The sequence below is a fragment of the Physeter macrocephalus genome, chromosome 21, assembly GCF_002837175.3.
Source record: "Physeter macrocephalus isolate SW-GA chromosome 21, ASM283717v5, whole genome shotgun sequence".
NCBI lineage: Eukaryota > Metazoa > Chordata > Mammalia > Artiodactyla > Physeteridae > Physeter > Physeter macrocephalus.
In genome coordinates this window covers 82,417,833-82,436,386 of record NC_041234.1, presented here as the reverse complement: position 1 = coordinate 82,436,386, position 18,554 = coordinate 82,417,833, and the positions used below count along the sequence as shown (strand labels likewise).

The window sequence follows — 18,554 nt, the reverse complement described above, 5'->3', positions numbered from 1 at the left end:
GAAATGAGAGAGTGGCATGGACATATATACACTACCAAACGTGGGGTGGATAGCTAGTGGGAAGCAGCCGCATAGCACAGGGAGATCAGCTGGGTAGTTTGTGACCACCTAGAGTGGTGGGATGGGGAGGGTGGGAGGGAGGGAGACGCAAGAGGGAAGAGATATGGGAACATATGTATATGTATAACTGATTCACTTTGTTGTAAAGTAGAAACTAACACACCATTGTAAAGTAATTATGCTCCAATAAAGATGTTAAAAAGAAAATTCAAGAGAAACTCATGCAAATAAATATAATTAGCATATGTAACTTCCAAACATGGGATAAATGATGGAATACAGAAAATTCCATCAGTCCAATTGTGCAGAAAAAGATAAAAGTTAATACAACATGGCAAATAAAAAAGTCAAAATAAGATGGGAGAAATATGAGTCCAGTTGTGTCAGTAGTCATAATAAATGTAAATAAATTAAACTCACTCATTAAGAGATTCTTAGAGTCTATTTTCAAGTTTTCAGCTTTGCTCTTCATAAAAACCACGCTAAAAATGACTTAGAAAGGTTGAAAACAAAAGGAAGGAAAAAGATATACTAGGCATATAGCAACCAAAAGAAAAATGGTGAAGCAACATTAATATCAGACAAAATGTGATCTAAGGCAATTTAGTAATAAACAGATATTTCACACTGATGAAAGAAAGAAGATCTGCCAAGTGAGTATTGACCATGAATCTATGCCCCTAACAACAGAGTCTTGAAATATATAAAGCCAAAAAGCAATGGAATTGTAAGCAGAAATTGATAATATCTAATAATGAGAGACTTTTTCTTTTGGAAATGAGGTTTATTTTCTTTTGATGTGTTGGGTCTTCGTTGCTGCGCACAGGCTTTCTTCTAGTTGCGGCAAGCGGGGGCTACTCTTCATTGCAGTGTGTGGGCTTCTCCTTGCAGTGGCTTCTCTTGTTGCGGAGCATGGGCTCTAGGTGTGCGGGCTTCAGTAGTTGTGGCATGGGGGCTCAGCAGTTGTGGCTCATGGGCTCTAGAGCGCAGGGTCAGTAGCTGTGGTGCACGGGCTTAGTTGCTCCGCGGCATCTGGGATCTTCCCGGACCAGGGCTCAAACCCATGTCCCCCGCATTGGCAGGCGGATTCTTAACCACTGTGCTACCAGGGAAGCCCATGAGAGACATTTATAGCACCCTTGTTAGAAACTGATTAAGCAGAATAGATTAAAAAGATTTTTTAAGTACAAGGATATGACAGATATATGATGTAAATGAGATGGAAGGGAATCTTTAATTCCAAATTCTTAATGACAGATTCATTTTTAGTCCCAAGGTGATTTTCATTTGTTTTATTTCTCAAATTTCTAAGGAAGAAAATATTTAAATGTTCATGCTACATTTAACAGAGAAATTCTAATAACAGGGTAATTCTTAAATTACTTTCAAAAGAATGGAAAGTCCACAAATGCAAGGGCACAAGAAAAAGTTCCACCTTTTGATGGCTACCAGAAGTTTTTCTTTTGGCCTGCAATATGACATTGATGACACTACCTAATTCTGAAAGTATCAAAGTCTATGACAGTATCAGAACCATGGTTTGGCAACAGTATTTTTTCTGTCAACATGTGTGATATTATCATATACTTATATATCATAAATATGTAATATATAATTATATAACATAATAATATAATATTATTATAATATAATTTATAATGCTTATAACCTCAGGAGTGTGGTACCCTTGGGAATATAAGACTAAATACAGCAAGGGCTCTTATTCTGCCCAGAATGCCTTTCTTTCTGAGCCTTCCAGGACTGAGTTATTATACCACTGAAATCACCCTTTGGAGCTCACATTTTAAAAGTTTTAAGATGTGTATGACTTAAAAATAAGCATGTCATATTAACACATTTAGATAAATATTGTCCTTCAGAGTTAGTCTTGGGGAGGTGTTCACTTATAACCATGACACGAACACTACTCAAGATACTGTATTTTACCAATTTTAAGAGGTATAGTTTTCCATGTTTTAACATCTCTGCAATTGAAATGAGTCTTAACAGTTGATGGTATCTTACAACCCCTTTTGGCTAGGTGGCAGTTGTGATGTCATAGTTGTTTCCATATGCACATTTAATATCAAAATGTCTAGGATCAAAACCTGCCTAATGGATGTCTTGGGTGAAAATCCCAGAGATAATAGGGGATCACCTGTAACTCCCAGAAACCAATGGTTGTGGGGAGCGAATGCAAAAGATGGTTAATCAGGTTTAGTTATTGATTATGCTGAAGTAGGAGACAAAAGGAGGCTAGTCTACATATTTGCAAAGCTGGCTTGAAAGCATAGCAAAAATGGCTTTTAGTTCTCTTATGAATTCTTTTAAGAATTGCTGCAGCAACAGTGCTCTTGGTGGCACAAAAGACTTTAAGAAATTTGAGTGGAAAATTGGATTCTGAATATTTTTTTCTTAATATATGCATGTTTGATTAAAATCTGTGTCTACATTGAAAGGAGCTCTTTCAAAAAGTAAAAAAATCAAGTGATGATAAGGAACTGTAACAGGTTGATGTTGGTTTTTGTTTTTTTTTTCTTTTTTACTGGTGTATAAAGTAATGGGGCTCATAACTTTGATGAAATATTTTTGATACTGATTTCTTAGAATTGCCTTTCAGAGCTATTGTGTAAAAGCTGATTGTTAGTCGCATCCCGTTTTAGAAATCTTGACTGGGATAGAATGATAAGTACACAGTGATTTTCCCTTAACACTTTAAGTGATATTTAGAGATATTATTCCATCTTCTTCTAACATTTACTGTTGCTAATGAAGAGCCTGCTGTCAACCTGGTTGTTACTCCTTATTAGGTAAATGATTTTTTCTCTCTGATAACTTTCAGATTTTTTCTCTATACTTAATATTTTAGGGTTTCAATATAAAGGGTGTGCGTGTGTGTATGGTGGTGGGAGGAGTTGCCTGCTTGCACTTGGTGGCTTTAAATATGAGGACTCATTTTTCTTCAGTTCTAGCAAACTCATTTGTTAACTCTGAATAATGTCTCTGCCATTCTATTTTTTTCCTTCTGACATTCCTTCTGGATATATACTGAAACTTCTCTTTTATTTCTTCCTTATCTCTTAATTTCTCTCTTCTTTCCCATCACTTTATCTGCCCTGTGTTCTGGTAGATTCTTTTCTTCTGTTCTCTCTTCCTGTTCAATGATTTTTTTTCCTCTTCAACTGTGTCTAGTCTACTATTTAAATCTATCCCTTGAGCCTTTTTATTTCTAATACAGTATCTGTTTCTGGGATTTCTCCGTGGCTCTTTTTCACAGTCACTTGTTTGTTTTTATGGATGCTATTTCTTTCTTGAGCTCTTTGAACATATAAAACATTTTAATGTGCCATTCATATTGCTCTATCACCTCTACTTCCTTAGATGAGAATTTCCTCAATTTTCAGGTCTATAGACTACTTACTTAGACGTTTTGTAGTTCTTGTCTTTGAGTTAATTTTCTTGGGGTGTTTTGGATCATGGGCGACCTAGGAAGTGGAGATATCTCTGATAAGTGATGTCATGGACAACCTGCCTGGGCCCTGAAAGTTTCATCAGCTCCTAATTAGTGTTTTTATGTTACCATCTTAGTTTGAAGTTTCCACACCACAAAGGTAAATTGAATTTGAGCCGTCTGTGTATATCTTCTGTACCAGCTTGGGGTTCCTGCATGTCTCCATTGCCTTTTGCATTCTGCTATAGAGATTTCCCAGATATAAGCTCCACTAGGTTTCTGCTGATTGAGGAGCCTATGACCTTACCCTGTGGCCTCAAATTTACCCACAATCTAGCATACTTCCAGCTTTTAGGGCACACATCTCATTCAAGTCACCCCCTTGGGCTAAGCAGCTTCAGCTTCTGCTCATAGATATGAATTCCCTGTCTGGCACCTGAAAAATTGTCTTTTTTTTTTTTTTTTTGGCCATGCCATGGGGTATGTGGGATCTTAATTCCCCGACCAGGGATCGAACCCATGCCCTCTGCATTGGAAGTAGAGAGTCTTAACCACTGGACTGCCAGGGAAGACCCTGTCTTTTTTCTTAAAAAACTGTATTTTTAAAAAAGTGTTTTTAGTAAGTGCTTTTGAACTGATATTTCTTGGAGTTTGGAGTATAAGAGAGTGATTCCAGTGTGGCTCCCATCTACCGTCTTGACTTGGAAGTCTCGTTGAGATCTCTAAAAATTTTCTTCCATTCCTTTCTTACCCCCATTTAGGGTTTGGAGTCAGGAGCAGGTTTATTTTTGGAGGAACTGGTGCCCCTCCCGGTTGGTTCACTTCTGGCTCTGCAGAGACAACCACTTAGCTACAGAGTTTACTTTCCCTACACCTAGTATAGGAGGTTTAACTTAGGGACTCCATTCCAACCAGTTAGAAGTTCATCTTCTACCGGCCTGTTCTCACTCTGTAACACAACTCCAGCTAGGCAGAATACAGGATTCAGCTTTGGAGCATCAGTTGCATCATCTCCTATCCCAGTAGGAACTGGATTTCCTTAGGGTAAGAAGAGTACCATTTGATTCTTTTAGTGGCTACAAAGGTAATCATCTTTCAAAGACAAACTTTCAGTTCGGAGTGTGGAAAGGGTAAAGGGATGGTGTGGCATTTCTAAGCTAATTATTAGGAATTATGCTACTCATTTCCAAGGTAGTCCTATAAATTGAAGTCATTTCTGATTTGAGACACAAGGCACGTTGAATTCTGATCTGTGGTATCCCTTCGTTTTATGTGAGCCATAGGAAGAGTACTCACTGGGTTTTGAACATATACCATCTTGAAATTAGACTGCTTGCTGATTAAATGCCTCTCTCTAGAGAGATCTTTGTCTATTGATCATTTTGATGAACTTGGATATACATTCTTCCCTCCTGCATCTCAGAAGTTTTAAAGGGAGCATTTAAAAAAATGCCTTTCTATGTAAATTCTGTTGGATCCAGCCCTTTCTTTCAGTAACACCTGATAGCCTGATGAAAGCTATTCCCTCTGGAATTCTGCCCTATACTGTTAGTTATCTAATAACCTGTAATTGAGTGTTAAATAACCTTTCTTAGGATGGGTAATTTAAATACTGAAGCACTTTTTTCGTGGGTCCTGAAATACATTTAAAATTTTCTAGAAACTCTATTAAAGGGATGCCTCACGTGACTTTGTGATTCAGTGTCTAAAACTAAAAATTATGTTTTTCATAAAGTCTGCCAGACTGGTAGAAGAAGTGTAAGTTCTGTTGTCTGTACTGAAAATAAAAATTTCGGAACTACTCCTTCCCCATCAAAACCTTTAATAAAACTTTTGTTCTCCTTAAAGTGGACCAAATTAGGAAACCTTTATCTGTGGAGGAGCAAATAGGGAGCTCTGTACATGTATTCCTGTATTAATATCTGGTTATCTTTCCTTCTGTATTGAGATGAAATAACCTATGGAATAAAATGTTATAAAACTTAATTTAACAGGAGCTATGTTATCTAGCTGCCATTTAATGTGGCGGTGAACTATTATATTGATTTTTTTCCTTTTTCTATTTAGAATAAATGCAATAAAATTAAACTTGGGCAACAGGGCTTTCACACAACCTACAGTGATTCTAGGGGCTTTTGAGCTGGGTGCCAGCACCCGTACTAATGCTGTAACAAGCAGTGCCCTATCACACCAGGGGACAGCATCCACTCCTTTTGCTTTTGGCTCTACTACTAGCTCTGTTACTCAGTCTGCAACAGCGTTCTCGTTCATTGGTGGAAGTGCACCTCAGACTGGGTGCACCAATTTCAATATTGTCTTGATGGGGAACACCTCTCAACCACCAGCGTTTGCAGGATTACCCCTCACTCCTGCTACTTGGACGTCTAGTGGAACGATTGCTACACAATCAATTACTCCTTTCAACCGTGGTGGACAGTCCACTGGTAAGGTTTGAACTCTGCTCTCTAATGGAGAAGCACAGTATTCAAGATTGATTTTGAGATTCTTATTTGATTGATTCATCCGAATATGACTGACTTCTCTTGTTGGAGGTTAGTGTTATTGATGAATGCGGTAGAAATTAAATCTAAACTGCTCCTTGTGGTTTTGCAGTTTTAGGTTTAGAACCAAGGAATGTTTGTTTGGGGGAAAAGTTACAACCTTCTGAGAATGAATAGTCTAGACAAATTGGCCTCTAGTAATAATAGAGTTACACTGAAATGTTTTGTTCAACTGTTTAATGCTTGTGTTTACCAAGTATTTTTTTTCACAATCTGTTGATATGTTCTGTTTTCCTTTTTTAAAATAAAACTTCCGAAATGAAATCTATCAGGAGGTACAATAAAACAGGAAAGAATATTTTTGGAGTAGTATAAAATTTTAGAGACTATTAATAATGTAATAATAAATGAGTTATATGGCATAGTTGGGGAATGGTAAAATATTTTGGCTAGTAGAGACATTTTACATGTATGGGTTACCAGTTTCTAAATAAGTTGGACTCAGTAAAATGCATTTAACCTATACTGAACATTAATGAGAAGACATTTAGGATCTTTCTAAACCAAAATGCAGTTAATAAAAAGTACTGGTTTATAAGCCATGTAAGCTTGGTTTTACTGTAGATGCTTCAGATATTTTAGAGCTTGAGAAATACACTGAGTGAGATATTGTATACATTTTACTTTATGGTATATTTTATTGAATTACATATTCATAGTAATGGTTTCAGAGCTTTTGGAAACAACCAAAAAGGTAAAATATTTTAAAAATTATAGATAATAAACAACTTATTTATAATTTGTATTTAGTAGTGATAATGTAACCAATTTTGATTGGTTGGTGTGGCATTGTAGGACACAAAGAGGTGAAGTGGAGCATTAAAATCATTATGATGCTAGAATATTTGGTCACTACTTTGGGGGGCATTATTTTAATTGTGTACAAATGAACTTTTGATATTACAAATAATTCATATCTGTTATCAATAAAAAACCAACCAGGAAATAAGTGTTTGAACTTTGGCTCTGTTATTTACTAGTTCTGTGACCTTGGACAATTTACTCTAACCTCTCAATGCTTGGTTTGCTCATCAATAAGTGCTCAGCGTTTTACCTTGTAGGGTTGTTGTGAGGATTAGGTAGGTAAGTGAATATAAATAAGTAAAGTGCTTAGACCCTTGTCTGACATGTATATAATAGGTATTCAATAAATGTTAGCTATCTTTGTCGTTTTTATGAAAGTATACATTTCCCCCGGTGTTAAATATGTTGGATATTATCCCTTTTGTTTGTTTGTTTTTTAAGCTTTGGTAGCTTAACACTGAAAATAGCATCATAGCATCATGCTCATTTACATTTTCCTTTATTAGTAGTAAGGCTGACTTCTCTTCAAATGATTGATTAATTGTATTTGTGTTTTTTTTCGTGTGCTTGTGTGTGTGAGAGAGAGAGAGAAGGAAATTGAATGAATTCCGTTTGTATCTTTTGCTCAGTTTTCTGTCTTTTTTTCTTTTTTTTTGGCCACACCATGCGGCTTGCGGGATCTTAATTCCCCCAACCAAGGATCGAACCCAGGCCCTCGAACCCACGCCTTTGGCAGTGGGAGTATGGAGCCCTAACCATTGGACCACCGGGGAATTCCCTGCTCAGTTTTCTAATACGGTGCTTATCTTCTTCTCGTTTATATGCAGTTGCAATATCCTAACCCTTTGATATTTGTATAAGAAGTATTTTTGTACCTATGATTTCTGTTGGTGACAAAGTCACAGGTACTAACCTACGTGGTTTGTTGCCTACCTTTATAACTAAGGAAAGTGCTCAGTTTCTGCTAGACATTAGTGAAAATAAAGATGTAATTCCCCTCCCCCCCAAAAAGAAGTATCTTCCCCAGGTTGTTTTATTTTACTTAGTTTTATAGATATTAAAAGATTTTAAATTTTAAATTAAGCTTTTTATTTTGACATAATTGTAGATTCTCATGCAGTTGTAAGAAAAAATACAGAGATCCCACATACCCTTTGGCCATTTTCTCCTTGCGGTAACATCTTGCAAAACTATAGTACAATATTGCAACCAGGATGTTGATACTGGTAGTCAAGATATAGAATAGTTCTCTCACCACTAGGATTCCTCATTTTGCCCTTTCATAGCAACACCTACTTCTGCTCCCACACTCTATTTAACCCTGGCAACTATTAATCTGCTCTCCATTACTATAATTTTGTCATTTCAAAAACGTTATATGGGGCTTCCCTGGTGGCACAGCGGTTGAGAGTCCGCCTGCCGATGCAGGGGATGCGGGTTTGTGCCCTCGTCTGGGAGGATCCCACATGCCGCGGAGCGGCTGGGCCCGTGAGCCACGGCCGCTGAGCTGTGCGTCCGGAGCCTGTGCTCCGCAACGGGAGAGGCCACGGCAGTGAGAGGCCCGCGTACCACACACACACAAAAGAAAAACAACAAAAAAAACGTTATATGGATGGAATCATACAGTATGTAATCTTTTGGGAATGGCTTTTTTCACTCAGTATACTTCCCTTTAGATCATCCAGATTGTTGTGTGTGTCAGTTGTTTGTTTTATTGCTGCATAATATTCCATGGTATGGATGTCAATTTGTGTAACTGTCATTCAAATAATTTTTCCTCTGTAGGTCAGATGACATTTTTCTCTTGCTGTTTTCAATATTTCTTCTTTGTCTTTAGTTTTCAGAAATTTAATTATTAAGTGTCTTGGTGTAGATTCTTATCATTCTGTCATCAAGTTCATTGATTCTTGTCTCTATCCCCTCTGTTCTGCTGCTGAGTCCTTTTGCTTGGCCTCAGCTTTGCATTTTGGTTATTGGTTATCTGGTTATCTGAAATTTCCACTTGGCTCTTCTTTATATCTTCTATTTCCTTCTAGAGATTTTCATTTCTTTTCTTTTTCATTTTTTTTTTGCTAAGGGTATTTTTTGTTGTGTTTCAAGTGTGTTCATAATTTCTTTTTGACGTGCTTTTATCATGGATGCTTTGAAATATTTGTCAAATAATTCTAACATTTCTATCATCTTGGTATTGTCTTTTAAAATTCCATTTGAGATCTTTCTGGTTCTTGGTAGGAAGAGTGATTTTTAATTGAAACCTCGACATTTTCTTATTATGTTATGAGACTCTGAATCAGATTCAAGACTTTTGCTTTAGCTGGCTTTATTTGAAATTGCTCTGGCATGAGACAGAAGGGTTTCACTGTGTTACTGTAAGGTGGGAGTAGAACTTCATTTTCCCCAGTCCGTCTCCATTGTTACCCAAGGCAAGGGTCTCCTAGTTACTGCTGGGCAGGAGTGGGAGTTCCTGCTCCTGATGTGGTTTCCACTGACACTGTGAGGACTTGGTTCATTAACTGCTGGCAGAGATAACATCCTGGCTCCCTACTTGACTTCTCTGATACCATCCTGGCTGGGGTACTGGGACACCTCGTTATAGCCTCACAATGGTGGAAGTTTAAGTTCCTCACTTGCTGTTCTCTGGAATAGGTAGGGAGTGGGACCACACTTTTTTCTGTGATGTTTGGTTATTGTCTAAAAGTTTTCTGTCTTGTTGGTCTGCCCCATTCTTGTCTTTTGTCTAGAAAGCAGGTTTTTGTTGGGTTTGGTTTTATTTTTCTATACCCATTGTTGTTTCTGGCTGGCCAAACTATTCAACTCCAAGCCTGGGAAATACGAGGCAGAAAGAAAAGCTATGGAATTCATTACCATAATGTTCCTTGGGTCTCAATATCCCTAGTTGATTTGCCTTCTCGCCACCTTTCAGGGTTTTCTTGTTTATTTTATATATAATGTCCAGGGGTTTTAGCCATACGTAGTGGGAGGAATAGGCAAAGTACGTTTTCCTGGAAATGGGAATCCTTAAGATGTAAATTTGTATGTTGTCAAATCTCTCATTCTTCTGAGTTTCTCTCTCTGGACTTATTTGTATAGACCTTTTTCACCTCAGGATTCTTAATTCTTTTTGTTCTTTTATGGTTTATATTTTTAGGAATTTCCTGCCTTCCTATTGATTACTTGAACATTTTTAGAATTCCATTATATTTTTAGGAATCTTTTTTTCTAAATGATTAGTGAATTAAACCATAGTAATTCATTAAATGGCCATTTTTTTCCCTATTGATTTGAGATGCTGCCTTCCTCATACAGCAAATTATTATATATGCTTGGTTCTGCTTCCGGACTTCCTATTTTGTTCTATTGATCTGTCCTTTCTTCTTCTAGTATCACCATTTCGTTATTGTAGCAAGCCTCACTATCTTGTAGTGTATGGCCACCTTCCCCCTTTCTGTTAAAAAAAATGCCTATTTTCTATGGCTAACAATTTATTAAGATAGTTGACATTTTCCTCTGTTCTTAAACATGAAGGAATTAAGGCTGATTTTGTTAGCCTTATAGCACTAGATGGAGAAAATTATGATATTGAACCCTTCCTCTTGTCCAGTGGTTCTCAACTGGAGGTGATTTTTGCCCCTTCTCCCAGAGGATATTTGGCAGTATCTGGAGACATTTTTGGTTGTCCAGACTGAGTAAGTGTTACTGGCATCTAGTGGGTAGAGCCCAGAGATGCTGCTAAATACTTTGCAGTGCACATAAAGGAAAATTCTGTTGTTCTCAACACACAACCTTTTGACACAAAATATATGGGGGTTCTTCCCACACCAACCAATTCTCCAACTCTCTAGACACCAAATGGGTGTCCTACAATTCAGCTATGATGCTCACCACCTGGAGGTAGCACAGACCCCACTGGGTAAGGGCTCAGTTCCTCAAGACTGTCCCCCACTTCAGATATCAATTGCAAGTCCCAGGTTGTCACCTGTACTTCTGACCAACTGGCTACAAACTGGGGGTGCCTGTGACCCCTCCCTCCTCGGGTTGGATGATTTGCTAAAACAGCTCACAGAACTCTGGGAAACACTTGACCTAAAATTTCTGGTTCACTATAAATGATACAATTTAGGAACAGCCAAATAGAAGAGATGTGTAAGGCAAAGTATGGGGGAGCAGCCCAGATCTTCCATGTCCTCTCCAGGCATGTCACCCTCCTAGCACCTCCGTGTGTTCACCAACCCAGAAGCTCTCCAAATCCCTTCATTTAGGGTTTTGATGGAGGTTCCATTATATAGGCATGATTGATGAAATCTTTGGCCTCTGGTGATTGAACTCAATCTCCAGCTCCTCTCCTCTCCTGAGACGTCAGAGGGTTAGGCTAAAAGCCCCAACCCTCTAATCACTTGGTTGGTTCCTCTGGTAACCAGCCTCTCAGCCTCAGGGGCTTTCTAAAGTTCACCTCATTGACATAAATCAGGTGTGGCTGAAAGGGACTTGTTAATAAATAACAAAAGAGGCTCCTTTCACCTTTATTGCTCTTGGAGCTATTTCTGAAACTGGGGACAAAACCCAAATATTATAACAAAAGATGCTTCTATCTCTCTCCTCACTTAGGAAATTACAAGGGTTTTAGGATCTTTGTCCAAGAAAGGGTACAAAGACCAAATATGCATGTCTTAAATCCCAGCATGGGACAGTCCTCCACAACAAAGAATTATCGGCCCAAGATGTCAATAGTGCCATGTTGAAAAACCCTGTTCTAGTCCTATGATTAGGAAAATGAGACTTTGTCTTTTAAACCCTTCCTTATTTAAGAGTAAGGCTTCTTTAGCTTAAAAGCACATCATATTAAATGGCATTTGTTTCCTTAGTTACCTCTGGGTATATGATTTAAGGTCAGGCCCCTGAAATTATGGCAGTATCTGAGACAGATGATCAAGACTTTAAAATATGGGCATAACTCGAGTGTAAATTTAATTAGCGCTAGTGAAGAGATTTCAGTAATACAGTCAGTTACAAAATAAATAATGCAAAAAACAGTCGCTTTCCTATGTTTAAACAATAGTAATTGGGAAATATAATGGAGGAAGTTCCCATTAGCAATTTCAACCAAAGGTATGAAATGCCTAAGAATGAACTTTAAAAATATGCATGACCTATATGAAGATAATCATAAAATTTTACTGAGGAATATAAAAGAAGACATGAATAAATGAAGAATACACACGCTCGATAGTATAGGAATGTCATTTAGTTCTAAATTAATCAACACGTTTAACATAATTCTTATAAAACCACAATGGGAATCTTTGGGGGAAGGAAAGGAAGGAGGGACTTGACAAGGTTCTAGAGTTTAAATGAAGGGGATAAATGCATGAGACTAGTCATGTCTTGTTTTTTAAGAAAAGTAATGATAGTGTACTTGTAGAAAAATATATGAAAATATATTGTAAATTTATTCTCTGTAAGTTTAAAATATTTAGTATAAAAAATAAATGAATTCTAGTGCTTCAATAATTGGAACTCTTGTGGAACAGGGATAGAAAGAAAAATCAGTGAAAAATTTTAAAGTACAGAAACAAACCTGGGTTTATGAAGATGACATTTCCAATCTGGGGAGAGAGGATGGAGTAGTGAACAAATAAATTGCAATAGCTGGCTAGCCAGGTGATTTGGGGGAAGGGGATTATGTTTTGCCTAAAAAGATTAACTGAAAGAAATACTAGGTGAATTAAAGGTAGAAAATGAAACCATAAATATTTAAAAAGCATAGGTGAATATGAAAATGTGTAAATAATATTTCTTGGGTTAGGGAGAGGACCATTTATTTAAGTATAATTTTTTTTATATAAATTTAAGCTTGAGAAGTGTTTTTCTGTTTTTTTTTTTAATTTTATTTGTTTAGTTTTGCTGTGTTGGGTCTTCGTTTCTGTGCGAGGGCTTTCTCTAGTTGTGGCAAGCGGGGACCACTCTTCATCGCGGTGCGCAGGCCTCTCACTATCGCAGCCTCTCTTGTTGTGGAGCGCAGGCTCAGTAGTTGTGGCTCACGGGCCTAGTTGCTCCGCGGCATGTGGGATCTTCCCAGACCAGGGCTCGAACCCGTGTCCCCTGAATTAGCAGGCAGATTCTCAAGCACTGTGCCACCAGGGAAGCCCAAGTATAATTTTAAAATATATAATATAGTCTGTCAAATGATTTAAAATTAAGACTATAAAAATAGTGTAAATAAGTATACTGCCCCCATCTACCCTGTATTACTCCCTCTCCCCTTCCCCACCCCCTCTATTCAGCTAACCACTGTAATTGTATGTATCCTTCCAGAGTTTCTTCATGGATTTTTTAGCAAATAAAAATATATATTCTTAGTCCTCTGCCTTTTAAAAAAATAATATAAATGAGAGTATACTCTACACATTATTCAGTACCTTGCTTTTTAAACGTAAAACTTTATACACTTATTTTAAACATTTTGTAGCTCTTTTCACATCAATCAGTATTTGGAGAGCTTCCTCAGTATTTTTTATAGCATCATAGAATTCCATGGTCTGGATGTGCTATAATTTATCTAACCCTTTGCTGGTGTACGTTTGGGTTGTTTCCCCTTTTGCTAATATAAAGAGTGGTGCAATGGATCTTATTTTACATGTCATTTTACAGGTGTATAAGTATATCTTTGTGGATAAATTTCTAAAAGAAGTATTACTGGTTCAAAAGATAGATGCATTTGTAATTTTTAAAACATTGGCCACTTACTTTGCATAGGGGTTATACCAGTTTACACTCCCACTAGAAATCTCGGAGGCTGCCCATTTCTTCACAGTGTCCTTAAACAGAGGGTGTTACCAGTTTTTTTTATTTCTTCCCATCTGTTAGGTGAAATTGTTCTCAAGGTAGTTATAATTTGTGGTTTTCTCCTAAAAGTGAAGTTGAACACCTTTTATATGTTTGAGGGAATTTTGAAACATGATATGGAGAAATGATATTTCTCCTTTCTCCGTAAAGGAGAAAACAATGGAAAGATTTGACTACATAAAAAATAAAAACAAAATCAAAAAAGCAAATGACAAACTGGGATTAGGAAATATTTGCAACATTTGACTAAATAGCCTCAATATATATATATAATACTTTTATTAAAAATCAGTAATAAGCAGATGACATGAATAGGCAATTTTGAATGAAGAAATTAAAGCAGCCATTAAACCCATGATAAAAATTTAGCCTCACTGGTAGGTATTGAATCAGAAATATTAAAACACCTTTGCTATAATTGGTTATTTCTTTAAAAGTATACATGTGGTGCTTCTTTTAAATGAAACATAGGGATATTCCATGATACATATTTTAAATAGTTGGAGGTATGTGGTAATGTTCCCGGTTCCTTCCTAGCATCTACCTCCTGTCCCCAAACCCCCGGTGGCCCTAGATGTTTTGGATAGCAGAGTCTTACATCATATATTGTCATGAATTGTTCAACAGTTGGATACAGGTATCAATAGATTCAAATGCAGTTACTTATTAAGCACTTTTTCCTTTTGAAAAGGAAGAAGAATATCTGTAATTATGTATTGGAGTAACTATGTATTGGAAAAGGTTGGCTCGATTCAGCATAAATATTTATTGAGTACTTACTATCATGTGCCATGTGCAATGATCTATAGTGAGGATGAAAAGATAAACTTTGTTTTCAATTAACCAATTAATCTTATTTGTGTCTTTATGTACTTAATTTCTCTAGCTTTATTTCTTTTATAGATTTTATTTTAAATTTTCAAGAAGAGTCAAGGTAATCTGTTTTCTGAAACTTTATTCGACTTCTATTTATTATTTTTTCTCACAGATTTATTATTGTATAATTCACATACCACATAATTTACCCATTTAAAGTGCACAATTAATTGGTTTTTAGGATATTCACAGAGTTGTGCAGCCATTACTGAAGTCAATTTTAGAACATTTTCATCACCCACCGAATAAACATCATACCCATTAACAGTCGCTGCCCATTCTCTTCTCACCCCAATTCTGGCAACCATGAATCTGCTTTCTGTCTCTATAGATTGCTCTGTTCTGGACATTTCATATAAATAGAATCATACAATATGTGGTATTTCGTGATTAGCTTCTTTTACTTAGCATGTTTTCAAGGCTCATCCATGTTTTAGCATGTATCAGTGCTTCTTTTTTATGGCCAAATAAAATTCCATTGTATTAATATACCACATTTTATTCATCCATTCATCAGTTGATATTCATTTGGGTTGTTTCCTTTCATCTTTTGTCTGTTATGAATAATGCTGCTGTGAACATTCATGTACATATTTTAGTGTGGGTATATGTTATCATTTCTTTTGTTTGTATACCTAGGAGTGGAATTACTGGGTCATATGGTAACTTTATGTTGAACACTTTGAGGAAGTGCCATACAGTTTTCCAAAGAGATTACACTATTTTACATTCCCATCAGCATTGCCTGAGGTTTACAATTTCTCCATATCCTTGCCAACACTTGATATTATGTCTTTTTTGTTATTGCCATCCTAGTCGATATGAAGTAGTATGTCCTCGTGGTTTTGATTTGCAATTCCCTAATGACTAATGACACTGAGTATGATTTCAAGTGTTAGATGGCCGTTTGTATCAACAACTTTGCATCTTTATGACCATTTTTTTTTTTTTTTTTTTGGCTGCACTGCGCAGCACGCAGGATCTTAGTGCCTCAACCAGGGATCGAACCTGTGCCCCCTGCAGTGGAAACACAGTCTTACCTACTGGACTGCCAGGGAAATCCCCTGACTATTCTTTTGTAGTCACCATCTCCTTCTGACCACAGCCTGGAAAGGATCTCTACTTTTAAGGATTCATGTCCTTAGATTTTGCTTACCTGGATAATCCAGGATAATCTCCCTCTTCCAAGTTACTTAACCTTCACTTCATTTGTAAAGTCTCTTTTGTCAAGTAAGGTAATATGTTCACAGATTTTGGGTATTAGGATGTGGCCATCTTTGGGGACCATTTTTCTGTCTACCATACCATCTTAACAATAGAAAATTATCTGATCCATGAACATGAGAGCTTTCCGTTTATTTAGGATGCCTTTAATTTCTTTCAATAATGTTTTTTATTTTTCTGGATACAAGCCTTACACTTGTTTTGTTAGATTTGTTCTTAACTATTTTATTCATTTTGAACAATCGTAAATGGAATTATATTCTTAATTTCATTTTTGGATTGTTCATTGATAATATATAGAATTGAGATTTATTTTTGTATTGATCTTGTATCCTGCAACTTTGCAGAACTTGTTCATTGTTCTAATAGATTTTTTTATTGGAGTATAGGTGCTTTACAATATTGTGTTAGTTTATACTGTACGGCAAAGTGAATCAGCTACACTTATACACACATCCCCTCTTTTTTGGATTTCCTTCCCATTCAGGTCACCACAGAGCACTGAGTAGAGTCCCCTGTGCTATACAGTAGGTTCTCATTAGTTATCTATCTTATACATAGTATCAATAGTGTATATATGTCAATCCCAATCTCCCAATTCATCCCACCCCCCCACTTTCCCCCTTGGTATCCATACGTTTGTTCTGTCTACGTCTGTGTCTCTATTTCTGCTTTGTAAATAAGATCATCTATACCAATTTTTTCAGATTCCACATATATGCGTTAATATATGATATTTGTTTTTTTTCCAGATTTTTTATGGGTTCCTTAGTATTTTCTGTATTCATGATGATGTCATCTGTTTACAGAGATAATTTTACTTCTTACTTTGCAATCTGGTATCCTTTATTCGTCTTCTTGCCTAATTGTCCTGGCTAAAACTTCCAGTGTGTTGTTGAACTGAAGTGGTAAGAGCAGACATCCATGTTTTGTTTTTGAGGGTAGTGGAAAAGTATTCAGTCTTTCACTGTTAAGCATGACGTTGGCTGTAGGTTTTTCATAAATGCCCTTTATCATGTTGAGGAAGTTCCCTTCTCTTTCTAGTTTGTTGAGTGTTTTCATCATGAAAAAGTGTTGGATTTTCTCAGATGCTTTTTCTGCTTCTATTGAGATGATCATGTATTTTTTAAATAACGCATAATTGAGGTATAATTCATATATCTTAAAAGTCATGCTTTTAAACTGTACAATTCAGTGGTTTTTTAAAAACATATTCACAGAGTGTGCAACTATCACCACTATGTAATTCAAGAACATTCTCATCACTGCAAAAAGAAACGCTATAACCATTAGCAGTCACTTCCCATTACCTTCTCTTTCCAGCTCCTGGTAACCACTAACATACTTTCTGTCTATGGATTTACCTCTTCTGGACATTTCATATAAATGGGATCATACAATATGTGGCCTTCTGTGTCTGGCTTCTTTCATTTAGCATAATGTTTTCAAGATTCATTCATGTATCAGTACTTAATTTTTCTGATCCTCAGGAGGGCTCTTTTTTTTTTTTTTTTTTTTTTTTTGCGGTACACGGGCCTCTCACTGTTGTGGCCTCTCCCGTTGCGGAGCACAGGCTCCGGACGCGCAGGCTCAGCGGCCATGGCTCACAGGCCCAGCTGCTCTGCGGCATGTGGGATCATCCCGGACCGGGGCACGAACCCGTGTTCCCTGCATCGGCAGGCAGACTCTCAACCACTGTGCCACCAGGGAAGCCCCTCAGGAGGGCTCTTTACAGCCTTCTCTTTCCCTGGTTATCTCTGCTAAACTGGCTGGCCTGCAGCCTAAATGTTGCTCTCATGAAGCTACTTACTTCCTCTTAATTGCTTACCACAAAAATCTCTATTTTTTTTCGAGAGAGTCCTTTGGCTTGAACTTCCTCATACTCTGTTTCAAATAAAGTCAGTTCTTCTGGACATAGCTTGGGAACTTTCTGTTCTTATGGGCTACCTTTATCCCTGGGCAAGATCTATGAACCAGTGCTTTGGGTGCTGGGCAGTGACCGTTGCTTCTGATCTTCTTGCTTCTCTCTTCCGGCATGCAACCTCAGCCCTACAGGTAAGCTGGGGCAAGGCAGTCAGGGTGATTGATGGGGCTCCAGCATTGCCAGCCTACTGTGCCTGGTGTAGACCCTCTGCCCTATGAGTGGGGGCTGACTGGAGGAAAGGAGCCCCTCAGCTCTTGGCTGTACTCACCAGGAATTTCAATCCTTTAACTGTGTGTCAGGGGTGATGAGGAATGCTGGCTGCTTCCTCTCCTAATAAGGTACTGTATTCCTTGGTTGGGAGCTGAGGGAAGAGGGAGTCCAGTCTTCTTGGCAACTCCTGACTGGAGTGTAGCTTCTCTCAAGGGAAGCAAGGGGATGGAGGGAAGACCGTGGGCTATGATTCATATGCCATAGACTCTCACCTGTATTACTGAATTTTAGCAGATTTTCTTGAATAAATGTTTCTTTTTTTAACATCTTTATTGGAGTATAATTGCTTTACAATCGTGTGTTAGTTTCTGCTTTACAACAAAGTGAATCAGTTATACATATACATATGTTCCCATATCTCTTCCCTCTTGCATCTCCCTCCCTCCCACCCTCCCTATCCCACCCCTCTAGGTGGTCACAAACCACCTAGCTGATCTCCCTGTGCCATGCGGCTGCTTCCCACTAGCTATCCACCCTACGTTTGGTAGTGTATATATGTCCATGCCACTCTCTCACTTCGTCACAGCTTACCCTTCCCCCT

General features: G+C 37.5%; 1 protein-coding gene across 4 annotated transcripts in view; it reads left to right on the top strand.

The window, feature by feature from the left end:
• The window catches only part of NUP62CL (nucleoporin 62 C-terminal like), a 79,463-nt gene that overhangs the window by 14,076 nt on the left and 46,833 nt on the right, over positions 1-18,554 (top strand). Inside the window, exon 2 of one of the 4 annotated variants that reach the window (XM_024128196.3) lies at positions 7,576-7,674. The exons of the other annotated variants lie outside the window; for them this stretch is intronic. The gene's annotated coding sequence lies outside the window, so the exon portion shown is untranslated. The remainder of the gene's footprint in view (positions 1-7,575; positions 7,675-18,554) is intronic. 4 annotated transcript variants of the gene reach the window in all.